We start from the raw sequence: 14,042 nt of genomic DNA on the forward strand, positions 1-14,042 counted from the left end.
TTCCTTAACAACTTTTAGTAATGGGAACAATTTGCCATTCCAGAAACAATTTTAGGGAAGAAAAGTCTTCCTTATAAAAATAAACTTCAACTCAATCAAAATTATAAATATTCTAACTTTTTACTTCTGTGATTTGAACTTCTCCCCTGCAATACTACCTACTTCATTTAACATTGTTCTTGTACCATCATATTGAAGAGAAAACAGTATGACAGCAAAGTGTAGGTAATTGAACAAAGGAATTTGTACAATGATTTTAAAAAGTTTTTGGTTTTAGTGGCTTTTTTTTGTTTGTTTGTTTGTTTGTTCACAAAGGTAAGGAAGTTACAGAGAAGAACCATGGGGTTTTTCCAAACCATTTCTTAGATAAAAGATGTGAAAAGACTTCTTGTACTTAAGAAAACAATAGTTTGATCTAACATTTGTCTTAGAGTAGGGACAGGAGCAGTATTAAGATGTACTATGTCTATTCAAGCTGTAAATGCTACCTAGAGATACAGAATCAAAGCATGAGCATAAGAGAATAAATCCTCTACAGGATGAAGAACTACACAGCCTGTTGCTATGAGCCCAGTGTTGGAAATGGGTGTCACTGTGGAACATCAGGAAAAGTTGATAATCAAATGGCAGAATAATTTGAGATTTGGTATGCCTAAGGTATGACATTACCCAAAGTAAAGCTTTGACCTACAGAGGCAGAGGGAGCACGTAAACTCTGGAACTGAGCATGCTTAGCTGTGCAAACAGATTGGATTCTAACAAGGTCTTTGTTGGTGCTGATGTTGCTGGCCCAGAAATAACAGTTGAGAAGCACTGGATTAGTCATTTTCACATAGTGATGTCCAATGGACTTACTTTCACTGATTCTGGAAAAAAGAACCCAAAAGGAAAAAATAAATTTTGTGTAGTTATAAAATCCATGAACTTCTAAAAAATAGATTTATTTTTTCAAAACCTATCAGGTTAATTAACATGATAATATAATCATATAAATTTTTAATCTCAAAATAGGGTATATAATATACAGTGGTTAACACATATTTTTGACCATGAAATCTCTTTCTGAGAGCCATATATTGATATCTCTCAGATCTAGCATTTTATGTAACACACTAGAGGGTATTCTTGAAAAGATGGTTTTAAGGTCACTTTCAGTTTTTACGTTCTAATGAGATTCAGAATTTCTTTCTAGTCTTAGATGATGCCTATCGCCGTCCAGCAGCGATAATAACAACCCTCAGTCCGGTTGGGTTTCAAAAAAGCGGGCTTCTTTTAGTTCATATCGCCATCGCTTATATAGGGGAGCCGAGCCAATCAGCATAGACAGCGATATGCATCCACCAATCTTAAGCTTGTTACCAAGTACCCACAGCATAGCAATAGTTCAACAGCCAATAGGTAGTACTTCCTGTTTACAATCAGTCACTCTAGACACACCTTCTGGCAAATCGCCAGGCACCATTTTGCAAAGCTCTGCGGTTGACGGATCTCCGGGCCCCTGGAGCATCCGCCCTCAACAGTTCCCCCTTTTTGTTTTATGGTAGAAGGAAAGACTCAGCAGGGGTCGTGCCTGTCTTAGGTTGTCGCAAGGCCAAGAATATCCTTACCTGTCATTGGATCATGATGCTTATAGGATCATGTCCTGTCTTAGGTTGGTATATTCCGCCTGCGATCTTACCCGTCTTTGACTACCGATCCAGCATACTGAGCCATACCTGGGACTACTGTCCGGACTCGATGGATAACAGAGCTTGTTTGATGGCAATGGTGTCTCTTTTACGAATGCACCATAAGGAACACACCACAGCGAATATCAGCAATCCACCCATGGATATGAACTCAAACCATTGCTTCCCCCATCCTACAACATTTTTCATAAAGGCAACAAATTGAGATACTGAAGCTACTTCTACCTTACTAGCATTAACGTTAACAATATTAGCACGAAGCTGTATTGTCAGATTATCAAATCTGGCACTCCAGTAGCCTGTAAGCATCTTGGATAGTTTCCTGGAATAATTAGCTGCTCGAGTGAGGTTATCATATCCAACTGGAGTAATGCAGAGTCCAGTATCTGAGCGAAGGCATCCTACAGTCAGTAGTTGTATTACAATGTCCATTTGTTCTTGTAGCAAGTCAATCCGCTGATTAGCAAAAAGAATACCCGCAGCGAGATGATGATTAATTTCACTCTGGGTTTGTAGAGCTTCTGCGGTATTCGTAGACAGTTGATTAATCTCCTTAGCTGTAGGAATAGCAACGGCAAGTGCAGTAGCAGCGGCAGCGGCGGCAGCAGCGGAGGCGGCAACAGCTGTCACCACGGCAGCGGTGATACCAAAGTCTCTTTTATGTCTCAGCAAAACTGGAAGGTCTCCCTCTGGGACAGAGATGGGCATAGGCAAAAACACTGGAATACGCATTATCATAGTAAATGAAAAGCCTGTAGCATTCCAACATTGTGTAAGGAAGCAAGTGTTCAACGTACAGTTCAACTTATTAGAAATGGTTGTACTGTTACTGACAAGAAACATAAAAGGTGGGGCGAATACAAACAGGAGTACAACAAGTTTGCACTTCAACACTCGTTTCAAACGTTTGGGAAAGGTTGTGCTTTTAAGAGGAGTTACATAATAACTTAGTAGTTAAGAGTGCGGGGTAAGTAGCAGCTGGATAACTTTTGACAATTGACCCTGTAAATCACCTGTGCCTTGTATGGTTTTCCACGCCGTAGGGGCAGCAGTAGCAGTTTAGCAGTTTGCAAATACACTGCAGGTGGAAATTTGATCTGATTTTGATTTCCCGAAAACTGTCCTGTACCAGTCAGCATTTCTAAATTCCAAGCTCCATTCCCAGCTCCCGCACCACTGCGAGCAGCCTCCGCATAGCCATCTTGATCTGCTATCCTCCACAGAAGATACTGCCCTCCAGACAAGCAAGCTCGCGCCAGACCATTCCAGTCCAAAGGCGCCAGGCCTTGCCCCACGACCCCACGGCGCGCAAGAACGCCTGAGCAGCCCCCATTCCCAAAGGAGCTCCACCCGCCTCCAGCAACTCCCGCAGAGGCCCCTCCACACGCACTCCAGAGACCTCCGAACCCACAGTATATCAGAAATAAATAGTCAAGGAACAAAGAAAAGACTAGTCTGCTATCGTCACTAAAACAGTGAGCTTTCTCAAGATCGTCACTAACACCAGTGAGCTTACGTTGCAATCGTCACTATAATCAGCGAACTTTCACGTTGCAATCGTCACTATAATCAGCGAACTTTCACGTTGCAATCGTCACTATAATCAGTGAACTTTTACGTTGCAATCATCACTATAATCAGTGAACTTTCCTAAACTTCTCTGGCCAGAATTTTCTTCTAAACAAATTCGTTACTAACCTCAGTGCACTGTTAGAAACGGAGAAAGGGGGGCTCCCCGTACGGGCCACCATTTATCGCCGTCCAGCAGCGATAATAACAACCCTCAGTCCGGTTGGGTTTCAAAAAAGCGGGCTTCTTTTAGTTCATATCGCCCATCGCTTATATAGGGGAGCCGAGCCAATCAGCATAGACAGCGATATGCATCCACCAATCTTAAGCTTGTTACCAAGTTCCCACAGCATAGCAATAGTTCAACAACCAATAGGTAGTACTTCCTGTTTACAATCAGTCACTCTAGACACACCTTCTGGCAAATCGCCAGGCGCCATTTTGCAAAGCTCTGCGGTTGACGGATCTCCGGGCCCCTGGAGCATCCGCCCTCAACAGATGCCAATAAAGGACATTATGAGGTTAAGTAAGGAATTATGAACTTTCTCAAGGGAGCAATAGATTCTGTTACATCAATGAGTACTCATTAATTGCTAATTGATGTACATGTACAGTCTGACCATCTTATTAGATATTATAGTGAAACTGAAGACAAAATTCACACAATAGTAACAGAATAAGTGACAGATGAAGTTTTTGAAACAGAAAATTTGCAAGTCTATTCAAATTTCCCTGAATTTATTTACTATTTGAAGTAGGCTGAATAATGGCTCCATAAAGATGCTAATATCCAAATCCAAAGGACCTGTGAATGTTACTTTAAAAAGGACTTTGAAGCTATGACTAAATTAAGGATCTTGAGATGAGGAAATTATTTTGGATTATCTAGGCAGGCCTAATGTAATCACAAGGACACTTATTAGAGGATGGAAGAGGGAGATTTGACTATAGTAGTGGTATGTTAAAGTAGGGTAATATGGGAAAGACTTGCCCAGCTATTGCTGGCTTTGAAGATGGAGAAAGAGGCCAAGAGCCAAGGAATGTAGGTGCTCTTTATAAGCTGAGAAAGGCAAAGAAATGAATTCTCTCCTATGGCCTGTAAAAGGGATGCAGACCTGCAGACCATTTTAGACTTCTAAACTTAAGAACGAAAAGGTAATATATTTATGTTACTTTAAGCCACTAACTTCATGGCAATTTGCTACAACAGCAATAGGAAACTAGTAAACTAGTGGGAAAATATTATAAAACATATGAATAGATGCTCTAAAGAATTTGTAATCCCCAAAGAATCACACCTTCTAAATTCTGTCATCAAAAATATCATAAATAATAGTACCAGGAGATATTTATTTATTGCTTATTGTGTATCAGGTGCTATACTGAGTGTTTTACATACATTACCTTTATTTATATGCATTCACTTATGGAGTTGTTACACAACCATAAGTAACTTATATTTAGTATCTCTATTTACTGATGGAAAAAATGAAGCAGTGATTTTAAGTATTCTGTACCTATCACATTTTACTGAGTGGGAGGGAAAGGCTGTGAATCATGTCTGTCTGTTCCAAACTGTTACACTATTATCACTGTAATATATAACTTTAATCCAAAATTAACAGCAAGATAATATCTAAAGTCAGTTGGAGGCACCATGGTCTATGTAATGCTCAGTAGAAACTTGAGACAATTTTTAAGGCAATTAGTTACTTTTTACCATGGTCTAGCTAGAAAGGCAGCATTCTTTCAGAAACTCCTATAAAAACTTGATATGCATCCATATGTAAGATTTCTATCATGCACCTTGATAGAGGAATTTGTTTCAAGGATTTCACATAGTCTTGTCTTGATAAGCTTAATGGATTCTATCATGCCTGCAGCTCTGACTTGTTTAAAATATAATCTTACCATTTTCCTTGAGTGGCCTATATAAACAAATTTCAGTACTCTTAAAGGCATAGTTATCTGATGAACCATGATAATATTTTTGGTTAGAGACCATATTTAAAAAACAAATAATTTCAGATGAGTAAAAAGTGTAGTTGTTAAAAACATTCCAGTGAAATCACAACCTAGCACATGATTGGAATATAACAGGCATTCAAATACACTAATAAATAAAACCATCCAAAATGTTAGTCAAAATGAAAATGATTTCTCTTTCCTTCCCTATTTGATATGCATGCCTACAGCTTCCCCAAATACATGTGGTATGTTTGTGCTACTAGAATGATTATACTATACATTGTTCTGCAATTTTTTGGTATATTTTTTGTTTGTTGTTTATTTATTTGTGTTTTAGGTTGTCTTTTCCTTAACAGTACACTACAATTTTTTTTCTTAGTACATCTAGGTATACTTTATTTTTTAAAGTATTGCTTCAAAGTCTGTGGTATGAATATACCATTATCTAACCAGTCTCATGCTGATGTATGTTCAGAGCGACTTCATTTCTATTGCTAATAAAAGTGATTCTGTTACAGAATGCTGTAATGTATCTTAATTTGCTTGATTTATAATACTCAGAGACTAGATTCTTTAAAGTGAAATTCCTGATTCAAATACATCATACCCTAAAATTTTGACAGATAATAACAAAATGCTTCTATGAAAGGTTGCAACAACTTATAGTTATACCAAATTTATGAGAGTTTCTTTTCCTCTGGACTTTCACTGATTCTGAGTGCTTGTGAAAAAAAATCTTTAAAGTTTTCCAATGAGATAAATTTTATGTACACTAGTAGGTGTTTTCTATATTTTTAGACTCATGCCAAGTAGTATAAAGAATACTGAAGAAGTAAACAATATAGTATTTACCTTCACACTCCTATTCTTATTAGAGAAAGGATCCCTAGTAGGATTTCCTAGTTCCTTATATGTAACCCTGTATAAGTGTACAAAATATTGAATGTGTAACATACAGCATAAAGTGGTAGGATTCAAATATTGAGCACTTTCAGAATCCAGTAAGCAAAGCAATCAATATTGTTGAATTTGTTTGGCAAGAGGTCCTACTCATCATAAAAGTAAACTGGGTCTAGCGAAGGTAAGGAAGAGAACATTAAAATTTAAGAAGCATTTCTGATGGTAGAAATGAATGAGCTAGTCTGGCTAACATACAGTTTATAAACAGGATTTTACTTCTTTTGCCACAGAAATGCTGTCATTTGTTAATGAATTGTGATGATGATTAAGAAATAGCTTTTCTGGTATCCTAAATATGGGTTTTAGAACTTAGTATTCATATTTTGGGGGCTGATGTTTCATTAATTTATGTGATGCAGGAGGAATGTTAGGGGCATTTGGGGCTGCCACTAGCTGTAGATGAGAGCTTGGGTGACAGGCAACCAGGAGGCATCTGTCATATTGTAGCCTCAAGACGCAGCCATTTCAGCTTCTAAGAAGCATATGTAACACTTCTGTTCTGATAAATGCCTAAAAGCAAACAGCAACAAAAAAATCCAAGAACAGTCAACTTGTGTAGAAACATAACCACAGGCAGCTCCTGAATGCAAATAGCACATTTGGAAATTATACCTGGAAGTCACTAGTTCTGAGGGAAGCCTCAAATAAAGTGCTTCAAAACTCTGAGGTAAAGCTTGATAGGAAATGCCCAGAGAGAAGAGCATAAAGGTGTCCTTCTCCTTAGGTACCAAAACAAATCAGCACAAGAAATATCCTTTACTATAAAGAAGATATATGCCCTGAACTCCAAGGAAAAAAAAAAAAGAACAAAACATGGATGAGAATTATAGCCTCCATAACCAAATTTTGTATCTTACAAACACCTGTGCCAATTGACAAAAGGGAGGCATGCAATATGATGGTTGCATAGAACATTTAAAATTGAATCACTATAAGCAGTCTGTGTGTTCAGCGTGTTGTATTCTTCTTGTATTGTATTTTTTCTAGTAAAATATTAATTAATGAGATGCTCAAAGCCAGTGTATGAGTTCTTCATGTTTCCTTTGAGGAATATATAACTACTTCCCTTCAAGAGTCCTCCAACATTTCCTTATTCTTGTTGCATTTACACTCCAAACATAAGAATAGCCTTAGAATATTCTTCATACCCCTTAGAAATCCTTGGTTGAATAATGTTGCTTTGTCTTTTAGAATTCTACTAAAGTTGTCAAAGAGTAACATAATCCCATTATGTTTTTATTAAGGATCTAGTGTTTTGAGGATGCATCTTACTTCAGAAGACACTAAGTTATGGTATCTGTCCTGAAATTAAATAAACTCACATCGAAAAAAAAAAAAAAAACAAACAGATGCAGTTGCAAAGATGTAAACATTTAATACAGGCTGAAAATCAGTGCTAAAATCATGTGATTACTTATGGTATGTCAGAAAGGGGTAAAAAAAAACATGAAAGGTAGACACTTGATTTTGAAAGACACTCGATTTTGATAGATACCTGATTTTGAACTCTGATTTTGATTAAGAACCTTGTGAGTAGGCAGCTATGGCTTTCATAGTTTTAGAATCCTAGACCATTTAAAAATATTTCACCTCTTTTTTTAGTGCAGGTAAGAAAACTGATAACAGAAGGGTGTGAAGAATCTGTCTAAAGAGAACATGGCAGGGGCACCTGGGTGGCTCAGAGGGTTAAGCCGCTGCCTTCGGCTCCGGTCCGTGATCTCAGGGTCCTGGGATTGAGTCCTGCATGAGGCTCTATGCTCAGCAGGAAGCCTGCTTCCTCCTCTCTCTGCCTGCCTCTGCCTACTTGTGATATCTCTGTCAAATAAATAAATAAAATCTTAAAAAAAAAAAAAAAAGAGAACATGGCAGTGACAGAAAGACATCATATACTCAAGTTTCTTGATTCCTAGTTTTACACAAATATATTGCTTTATATGCCCTAAACACAACTACATTTATTGTTTTCCCTGCAATATCAAAATGTAGCAGATTAAAGGAAGAGGATAGGTTGGGTCTGCCTTCTTGGTTCTTGTTCAGTTCTGACACTTATTGTGTGTCATTGGGCAAGAGGAAACCTGCCCAGGGCATCTCATTTTATAAATTTGGGATAATGATAATCTTGTTCATAATCTTGTTGGGAGGATAAAATGAAAAATTATAAGTAAATAATTTAGAATAAGCCCTGACATGGAGTAATTGTTCAATGAACTATTATTATTATTATCAGTATAATCTTCTAGTTAGTAAGCTTTCACCAACTGTTGGTCTGTGAATATAAATAGGAAGCCTTAATCTCAAACAGTGATTTTCTTCCAAAATCTATGGCAAAGTTTACTTCTTATTTACAGTATAAAATAGAAGTCTGCAGTTTTAGAATTGCAGATAAGTTTTCTGACTGTAAATCATCCTAGAATAGGATGTCTTGGCCAACCCCCAATCTTAACAAGCCTTTTTCAGTTAAAGACTTATTTTTCCATTTGTGATTTTGCTGGGTCAGCTGTATCATTTACTCCCTCCCCATATCAAAATATAGGAGTCTATTTAATTTTGTGCTATGAAACAAGAAATGTTATGAAAAAAATTAAATGTAGCTGCTTTTAGCATTCTCTTATCCTTGATCTTTTCCTAAAAAAAGTGTTGTCTGTTGCAAAAGGGATTTTTTTCTATGCATTATTCACTAAAATGTGTCTGCCCTTAGAGTTTTCCACATTAAACTGTGTGAACCAACTACTTTCCATTTATTTTTTTCCATGATTACTTCCTAGGAATAAAGTCTATTTAATGACTTGGATTGCCTTTGTTCTCATTTTTTTCCCTTTTGGTGCTCCATCCCCCAGGACTTCACCATCTGTCCACTTGCTTCCTGCATGGGTTCTCTGGGAATCTACCTTTTTCAACATAGGCCATATCTTCTTTTTCTTCAGGCTCTGAGAGTCTCTTCTTCCTGGTGCTCTTAAAAGTCATCATACTTCATTGGTAAGAATTTTTATCAAATTTTATCAAAACTGCCAGGATTTTGTTTTGAAGATGCATCCAGCACTGTGGGAAGTCAGTGAAATAGATAGTACTTGGTAAGTGAGTCTTTAAGTTTCCTTCAGGTCACACTGTGGTCCCATATACTCCATTCCATTCTAGTATCACCTCTGGTCTCCCACCGGACTATAAAACTATCAGTAATGTGTTATATATTTTTACCTTTGGTATCCTTTTAGAGAATGTATAATGTGTCCATTTGATCTTAGTTATTTAGTAAGTGATCATAGGTTTTATTTCTCTCTGCTATCTCCCTTTTTTTATAAAGTAAGTACAGTTTCATAATTGTGCTAAGCTTCATGCCTAGTGTGTCTTTCCCAACCCTCTAAGTAAAGCCCTCTCTATCATTCCAAGCTACAGCTTAAATGGTATATCTGGTGCGAACCTTTCCCAATTTGTGTAGTCTAGCCTATAGACCTCCACAGCATTTTTTGGTTTTCTCTCTTATAGGACCTAACATGCCTACCATAACTATATATTCATTTACTTGCTTCAATAATTATGCTGTGATGGTATTTTGTACCCATCCCTTGAATAGAACCTGGTTTAGATTAAATACTTAACCGATGTTTTATAATAGAGTAATAACTTCAAGAGAAATATCCAGAACTTCATTTTTATATAGATGGTTATTTTAGTTGTTTTTTTTTTCCTCCAAGAAATGACAAGAACACAGGGAGATGGGATATCATACCCAAGTTTGAAAGAGAACTACAATTATAATCAGAGATGAAAATAATAATTTTAGACTAATGAGGAAAGTTGGAAAGTCTATAGATATGGCAATTCAAATACCTGGACTTCAGTCTCTGTTTTGCCTTCAAGTTGTTAGGCGAATTTTCTGGAAACAGAGGTATACAATGGAATATTACTTAACAATCAAAAGGAATGAAATCTTGCCATTTACGATGACATGGATGGAAGTAAAGGGTATTATGTTAAGGAAAATAAATCAGTCAGAGAAAGACAAATACCATATAATTTCACTCATTTGTGTAACTTAAGAAACAAAACAGATGAACAAAGGTGAAGTGAAGGAAAAATAAAATAAGATGGAAATTGAGAGAGATGCAAAAATAAGAGACACTGAACTCCAGGAAACAAACCAATGGTTGCTGGAGGGGCAGTGGGTGGGAAGAAGGAATAATTGGGTGATGGGCATTATGGAGAGCACTTGATGTAATAAGCACTGGGTATTATATGCAAATGATGAATCACTGAATTCTACCTCTGAAATCAGTAAAAAAAAAAAATAGATGATGTGTATTAAAATACTTGATAAATTAGATATTTTCAATGGCAAATAACAGAAAACTAAAGCTCACTTAAACCATAAAGCGAAATTTTCTACACATAGGTAAATAAGAGCTGAGATGAGGAGCTATTCAGAGAATTAAAATGTCAATAAGCACTAGTCCGTTCAGATATTATAGCTCTAACTTTCAGAATGGCAGTTCTTATCAGGTTTAAGATGGCTCCCAGCAGCAATCTGGGCTACCTGCTTCCCTACTCACACTTCGTCCCCTAATTATTAACAAATTCTTATGCCTCACTCTGATTAATCCAACTTGAATCATATGTTAACTGAAATAATTGTGGACAGAGAAAGGCTAATAATTTTTATACTATATATAGTCATTGCTTGGCTGGTACAATTAAGCCCTCACATGGAGCTGTGTAGGTATGTCAATTCTACTCAGATTCCATGGTCTATGGAATTAGTACATATTGATACAATATTCCTGTACAACTTTAAAAATACTATAACTGATAAAATGTAACAAAATAGAAGGCATTATATATTCTGTGTTGGGGCACATAGTCTAGGAACTGGATGCTATTTCTCTCATATTAGATATAGAGCAGCTGAAATCATTAAGATCTCCAAAATTAAAATGCCCATATCTTCAAGAGGACATACTGTCTCTACTTGAAGACATTATACCTTTTCTCTAGATAGATTTAAATGCTTTAGAAGTATCTAAAACCACAGGACCTAGAGATATTACAGCTCAAGTTAAAGAATGTTTTTAAAGATTTATTTACTTTACAGAGAAAAAGCACACATGGTGGGGAGGGGCAGAGGGAAAGGGAGAGAGAGAATATTGAGGAGACTCCCTGCTGAGCATGGAGCATAACTGGGACTCCATTTCATGACCCTGAGATCATGACCCCAACAGAAATCAAGAGTTATGGATATCTAACACACTGAGCCACCCAGGCATTCCTAAAGAATTTTTTAAAAGAGATTGATAAGAAGGATTGGAGATACACTTTAAATGTTTTCAATTTGACATTTTTAGATGACTCAGGCTGAAGGAGTTTCGGAAAGACTTTGATTTATGAGTTTGTTACATATAGTATATATATAGTTCTGGGACTAGCAAATTCCATTACAGAAGCCAGTATTATAATTTATATAATATTGTGCTCAAGGAATCAAAGGAGCAATGACTATTTGCTAGGCTAAGACAAAACGTTCATTTAGTCAATATGTAGATAAAAGTGTGTTGAGAAAAGAAGAGATATTGTCTCCTAAATTATTGCCATATTATTAATAAATGTATTTTTCTCTAGTGTACCTATTAAGTATGGATCATTCAGAAAGCACCATATATTCAGAAAGAATGTTTTACTCTATTCTCCCTGAGTCTCCCTATGAACTCTGCTTATATTGATGTTCTGAGTATAGAGTCAGTTACAGACCACAGAATTTCAAATCAGAAGATCTGAATTTGCCTCTGTTTTGCCTGTAATGATTTTGTCATAATTGTGTCAATGAGATCAACTGGGGGACCATGTAGATAATGGATATAAGACTGAGATATGTGGATTTCTTGAAACTTTGAATCCTACAGTAAGATAAAAAAAAAAAATATATATATATATATATATATATATATATATATATATATATAACTTTATATTAATAGTAAATTTGGAGTGAAAGCTCGGGTTGGAGTGCACAAGGGAAAATCATGTCCTTCCTGATTATAGTACAGACTAAAAGCCCTAGCCCTTGTAGAAGAAGTCTTACCACTTCTAGATCCAAAGTTCTGAAAGGTAATTTGGTGAATATTTCCAATGCTTATATTCAGGCCAGATACTCAGAGAGTTTGAAATCTCCTTCATCTTTGGAGCTGGGCTACAGATAGACATGGTAATATATCATGTCATGATTTATAGTCAATGATTTGTTTCCAAGGACTTGTTTTTACTGCTTTAGTAAGGCTTATTGGTCAAGAACCTTCAATTGCCAGCCCCTTTAGGGATTACCGTAGTTTCAAAAAGTCTTTCAATCAATATTATGTCCTTCCAGGCATGGTCCCCATTCAATGACTGAACGAGGTGGTGTAACAAGGCTGGATATTTTGACTCATTATAAGTCTAATGCACCACTTTAGCTCTGGAGCTTACCTTGGGGTTGACTGATGCCACAGAGCCTTCATTTCTGTTTAACTTCTTCCTGCATCATTCTCCTTCCATCACCTCCTTTTCACAGGTGCTCACCCTTCGGGGTTATTACTTAATAGCATTCTAACATTGATCTGAATCTCTAGTTAGGTTTTGAAGAATATGGGAAAAATAATATAGTGGGGTTGGGTGACTATTACTGAGCTTGATAAGAGCCCTAAAAAAATACAATAAAAAGCTGAGAGCAATTAAATGGTAATTACAAGTCAAGTGTGAAAGTAGAGGGCCTCCTTGACAGCTTAGGTAGAGACTTTCATCTCCTATATCTAGAAAGCAAAGAAAACTGGAGATCAGGACCAGGACTAAGAGTAGGAAGGAGACTTCCAGAATGGTGGAGTGAGGTGCTTCATGGATCATCTTCCCAGTGAAGCAATCATACCTGGTGAAAATTATAAATTAACAACTAGTAAAATTTCTAGAAATTGTCCTAAGAACATACAGCAGTTGAAGGAATGCCTTTTCAATAAGTCTACTAAATCTTGTTAAGAAAAGTGGCATGTAAGCCACAATGAATGTCCCTCTCTCCGCATGACAATAAGCTCTACTCCATGTAGATGCAGATGAGAACCCCCTCAGAGTTGTGTTTAGTGATTTAATACCTATTAGATAGGTTCAGGCTTTCAGCATTTCTTAGGTCCCCATTAATTGTACTCAACCGATAATGAAGTTGGTATATAACCTGTGTTCATTATCTGAAACTCAGATCCATTTCTTTGTAGCAAATGCAGTTAGTGGTAGATAAAACACAAGACAATTCTATAAAAACTTATTTATGAGTACTACAATATAGGTAGCATTTAACTGTGATTTAATATAATGTTTCTATTATAAAATATGTTCTGAGTTTGGATTCCATAAACATTTTTATCTTCTTTCTCAGTGCTGGAATGGGAACATAACATTTTCCTAACTTTCATTTATTTGTAAATTTGCCCATTTACTGATTAGCTTTTGAGCATGTATACTATGAAGATCTCTGTTCTGTGGCTGTCTCATTTCTGCCTGGATCATCTTTTACTTCTCTTATTGTTTCTTTAGTAAATCCTTGCTCATAGTTAACAGAGGTAGTGCTGAGGTAAGGGTATTTTCATTTTATAGAGTGGGGCAGAGCTCTGGTATTCCCAATAAATGCATCTGACACTGCAGTGATTGATAAACACTGATGGGTATAGGAGGGAGAGAAAAATGTATTCTACTTTGGAGTATCAAAGTGTATTGTTATAGCAAAAAGGGAGAAGAGCCCCATAAAACCCAGCTGAGATTTATTGGGTTCATGAGAGAATTACATAAATAATTAGAAACTTCCTTTTAAGTAAATTGTCATATGAGATATTTACATTAAGAAAGACA

The sequence above is a fragment of the Mustela nivalis genome (assembly GCF_964662115.1).
Source record: "Mustela nivalis genome assembly, chromosome: 5".
Taxonomy (NCBI): Eukaryota; Metazoa; Chordata; class Mammalia; order Carnivora; family Mustelidae; genus Mustela; species Mustela nivalis.